This window comes from Thunnus maccoyii, chromosome 4 (genome assembly GCF_910596095.1).
Source record: "Thunnus maccoyii chromosome 4, fThuMac1.1, whole genome shotgun sequence".
Lineage (NCBI taxonomy): Eukaryota > Metazoa > Chordata > Actinopteri > Scombriformes > Scombridae > Thunnus > Thunnus maccoyii.
The window spans coordinates 1,745,368-1,750,846 of NC_056536.1; the positions used below are offsets into that span (position 1 = coordinate 1,745,368).

The 5,479-nt window shown below is 37.5% G+C and overlaps 1 long non-coding RNA gene across 1 annotated transcript; it reads left to right on the top strand.

Moving 5' to 3' along the window:
• Positions 1–504: 504 nt before the first annotated feature.
• Positions 505–2,299, top strand: LOC121896437. Its single transcript, XR_006096000.1, has 4 exons — positions 505–533; positions 1,377–1,420; positions 1,698–1,851; positions 2,088–2,299. It is a non-coding gene; the product is annotated as an uncharacterized LOC121896437 (long non-coding RNA).
• Positions 2,300–5,479: the final 3,180 nt, after the last annotated feature.

Consider the following 5,479-nt stretch of genomic DNA (forward strand, 5'->3'; position numbering starts at 1 on the left):
GAAATCCACAGTAATTTACTGTGTTTCTGCAAAGTTAATTACTGTGAATATTTTTACAGTATAGTACTGTGTATTAGGCCTAAAAACACAGTAATCATAATGATACTGTAGAAATCACAGTAGTGAACATACTACTGTAGAAAATCACAGTAGTATTGATACAACTGCAGACACCATTATGTTACTCTATTTAAGGTAGCAGCTTTCCCTTTTGTAAAGAAAGTCACTAATTTGAGGATTATTTTGTAAAACCTTCAAATAAAACCCTCAAATTCATGGTGCAGGTTAAATAATTTAAACATCATTCTTTTCATATGAATTCAAATACTTCAAGATGACCTTGTTTGTTCATGATTCTGCAGGCTGTTACTTTCAGTTTTTAAATTTGTCTCAACGTTTAGCAAGTCATGACAAGCTGTCAGTGAAGTCGTGAGCTGATTGGCTGAGCCAAAGAAAAACATCAGGTAATCTCAAATTTGAACAGTGTCACTGAGTCAGTTTGGGCGCCAAAGGAATTTACTTCACTGCAGACGGTTTGGGATTTAACAGCTCTTTGGTTCACTACATTATTTTTTTTTTACTTTAAAGGATTTTCTTTTTAAGAGTACTCATGTTCTTGTCTGTTTTTGCTGGTGTAAAGTTGTCAGACGGTATCATAGATGGACTTTCTGACCTCCTACAGCTTGCTAACTTTACCAGCTAACATTTAACGTTAACTGCTGAGTCCTCTGAAGTAAAGGACGCAACAAACTCGGAATATTTATAAAGACATTACACCAAGCTAGTTTTTGTAGTTAAATTATTCACATCAATTTCTGGCTGCTCAGAAATGTGCTGTGCTAACATTATTATGTTAGCTAGTGGTCTGTTAGCTCACAGAAATCCATAGTTAACCTGCCTGCATTGTGTTAAACTGAAACAGCTTCATGTTACAAATCTAACTTGTCAACACGCCTTAACATTACAGATGTTAGCTTTATAAATTCTGCCTTCATAGCACATGTGAGAAAACTGTGAAGTCTGTTTAGCCTGTATCACCCCCTGGCTAACTCAACACTGTTACACTAGTTCACTGTGAAAACATCACCCTGTTTTTTTCATCTTTGTAACTTAATAGTTAATTATTCTAACGTTAGGTCTGATAGAGAAGGCAAAATGGTCTGATAGTCTACCGTCTACTACCAAACTGTGTGAAATTACTGTGTTCCAAGTTGTATATGTATTTATGTATGTTTGTGTGTGTGTATATATATATATATATATATATATATATATATATATATATATATATATATATATATATATATATATATCCCAAAGTCATGCACAGCTCTTAATCTTGATGCCTTTCTTCATCTTATTTCTACTCCTCATAGCTGACGATCACTCCTGCTGATCATCCCAGGTCTCACTGTGTAAGGTAAGATTTAAAATCCACAAAGCCAAGTTAGTCAGCGCTTGTGGCAGTTGTTCTTGTTATACTATGTGCCTGTTTTTAGATATTTTATATTTATATTTTATATTTATTTTGGCTTAACCACAAGCACCTCAGCAGTCATCTGCTTAGATCTGTTCTCATGTACTAACTCAAAAACAGTATTTTCTCTGTTGTATAAGTTTCTTAGTTTTCACAGAGAAAACAGTATTTTAAGGTGATAGAATTGTTGTTAATTCAGTGTTTGATTATTACTCATCAGGAGAACCTGAACCTGAGATCCTGTGTATGACTAAATGGATGCTGCTGATGGAGACCTGACTTCACCACCACCTTGGCTGCCATCTTCACATCTTGCTATACATTCACAGTTGAATCAGGAGGAAACAATGACATCGCTGCAGTCTGTTCAGAAGGTATTGCTCATCAACATTTTTACATCACATCCTATTTCTTTTAGATTCATTTTACTTGCATTTTCCCTGTGATTGTTAAGATGTATTTAAAAGTTTGTTACAAAAGGTAATTAAAATCTTGTTAGGTGTAGCCTATTCCACAAAAGCTTACTTTAAGAGTCTTAAAAACATGTGTTTTGATCATAGCTTGGCTATTACACTGACAGTAATGGTAAAACATTGTTTGTCATCTACAGTAGCTGTCATCCAATTTGCTGAAGAGCACAAAGCAGCAGTGGAGGATCAAAGTGAAATCACCCGGCGGCTCCAGACCTGCATCCATTGTAAATAATTGTCATTTAAAGAGTTGGTTCTGTACTCATTTATTGAAATTTAAATGTGGTTTGAAAGTTTACAGCATTATATGAATAACTGTAATCTAATTTACTGCAAAATGTCTGGTGCTGTAATCCATACACAGTAGCATAAAAGTACTGTATTTTATTTTACCGTTATATACAGCTACTGTAAAAGTAGATACAGTACCATTAAATTACTGTTTCATTTTACAATTGCTACTGTAAATAAAATCACAGTAGACTTACTGTAATTTATTTTACAGTAAATAACTGGCAGCAATTGACAAGTAACTTACTGTAAAATGAATTACAGTAAGTTACTTGTCAATTGCTGCCAGTTATTTACTGTAAAAATCACAGTGTTTTACAGTGTGCGTGAAATGTTCAGTGACAATGTAGTTCTTTTTATTTACATCAAAATATCTAATCTTGCAGTACAGTATCCTTGAGTAGAAACTACTACATTAAACTTTTTATTGCAACACTTGAGTAGTACTTGCAAGTCAAGGAAAGATCATGGGCTTGGTTTAATACAGAAAAGATCTGCAAGGACTTGAAGCATAACTTGTCTATTTACATGTACATGAAACAACAATCTTTCAATAACCATAACCAAAGTGATTTTGTTGCCTAAACCTAACCACACGCAGGACTCAGGATGTGAACCCAGATATTTTGTACGTCCACTATCCACCCCGACCTCCTCCCTCTGACTTCAGAGTGATATATAAACGGACCACATCATTCACTCAAAAAAGTGTTACCTGTGAACATTATCCTGGCAGTGGTTATGTTTGCTAATGCAGTGTACTTAGAAAAACAATTTAGTTGTATATAAACAGAATTTCAGTCTACAGCCACACTAGCAACTGTACTTTACTAAGGCACAGCGGTGTTTTAATAAAAATGCAGGTAATATTTGGTAACAAACCAAATTTTTAGGCGACTTGGAATTTTGACCTGATGACAAAATTCAAACACCGAAGTGAGAATTTTAGCTGAATCAACCTGCGTTATACACTAACAAGAGGTGTCACTTCCCTTTAGAAACAATTAATCAATAATATTTAAAATCTCAGCAAAGCTCCTGTGAAAAACAAAGAAAATGGAAAGTATTAAGCGCTGGCTTTAGAATCATGGATTACGTGGGTTACCCAAAGTGCTCAAGAGAGGCCTACTTTTGGAAGAAGGGATATACAGGATTGGTAAGTGCGGGGGTGTTTTCTATATGTGTAATTTTATTTTATTTTTCTGCCTGTGAAACCCAGTCTCGCAGGCTTTGTGCGGCTGTCACATAATGGGGTTTCCTGTCACAAGGCTGTCTGATGCCATTAATTTGCTTCTCCCACAATGTTCTCCGGGGCTACCACATATACACCAAATGCTGTGCTTTTCAATGCTGGCATGTCTCTCTCTCTCTCTCTTTTTCGCTCTCTCTCTCTGTCTCTCTGAAGCATCATCTTTTCAAAGAGCCGGGGCACTGCTGGAGAGCCTTTTAAGAAACCCAGAGCAATGTGGGGGGTGGACGGAGGGTTTCAACCTGCACAGTCTTTCTAAACATACAAGAGGAACAAGGCCTGAGCGTGAATAAATACAGCACAGCCCGGGTTGCTTTCTGAAGAAACTTACCCCTTAGACCTGTCTTGGGAGAAAAAAGGAAAAAAATAGGACTTGGGGAAAAAAAAGGCAAAAGAAAGACAAAGGGTGAGGAGGTATTAGGAGCGCCCCCCGTCAGCCACCTGGAGTTCCTGCAGCCTCTGAGTGCATTCCAAGGATCATGAAAACCAGTGAGAGGGGGTGGAAGAAAGAGAAAGATTTTCATAAAAGAGGAGGCCCAGGAGATACAGTCAACCCCCCGCTGGCCCTACTCTTTTCACTGAATACACAAGACGACAGGGACGGCCTCTCCATCTGAAACAACCCCTGGAGGGTAAAGAAGGAGCACTCCTCTCTTCTTCACAGGTTCTATTGGACATGCGGGCCCGGAGGAGATTGGGAGCGCAGCTACACAGACAGAGAGAGACAAAACAGCGCTATGACTGAAACAAGATAGAAAGAAAAAAAAAAACAGAGGGGCTGTGGAAGAGAGGAGAGATAGTCAAAGAGCTGATCGCTTGCATATAAACATGATATAGGAGGAAGAGACGAGGCTGAGCGGGGGGGGGCAAATGTCACTCATCTTACTGGCTCGACCTTTGTGTGCGCTACCATGTCTCACAAACACACAATACAGTATATACATACGAAAGAGGCCTTCACTGCCACACTGTGCGCTGTTTACTGCTGTTTCAAATAAGCAGCCCACACATGAAACTACAACTTTTCTCTGGCACTTGGCATTGTGGAGGTATTTAATGTTGGTATACTGAAAAAAAACAAAAAAACACATAGCTTAGCTTGCTTGCCTTTGTTTTTTACTCATTGGCTACACTCATTTCCAACAGTATTCAGGTTCAAATGTACTGCATTTATTGTATTATTTTAGACTATTCTTACTAGCATTGATGTACTGAAGTAAGCAGGATTTAGATTCATTTGTAACAGAGTTAGGCGACGGTTGGCTTTCATCTAAATAAAGAACAAAACTAGCACCTATGACCTATGACACCTATGATGTGGATTCTCAGTTGAGGTTTTACTAAGGCTCAGTCCACAAGACCAGAGGATGTACATTTGAATTGTGCCGTTTTGTCCATCCAATGCATGTTGGGACAGGCTCCGGTCTCCTGCATCTAGCAACCCAAAGACCCAAAAAAACGTTCTTAAAGATCCCCTCCGGACATGTTATAAGACTCTGCTAGGAATAATAATTTGTCTGATCTACTCCGTCTCTCTCATGTAAAAATCCAGAATTTTATTTCAAAAGTAAGCTGTTTACTGGACCAAAGCACTGTTGAACCAAAGCGGGGCTAAAACTCTTGTAAATATTGGACTTCAGATTCATCAGGTGGTCAACCTCATGTTCATGTTGCTCTGTGTCTGGATGTGGAAGCTGGTTTTCTAAAACACGACTATAAGAAACTTTGTATGCGGATAGCATCAGGACTGTATTTCTCTAAGGTTGTTTTGTGGTCATTCTGCCCTCTAGTGGCAATAAATTGGATAATAATTAGCTTTAACATGGACATGTACTGCAGCGAAGATCTGCAAATAACCTCATAAATTTTTAAATAATGATGCATTTCTGTGATGCAACAGAATAAAGACGTGTTTTTCAGTGCCTTTAAAAGTGCTTTATAAATAAAATATATTATTATTATTTATTAAGAAACATACAATTTATAGACTTT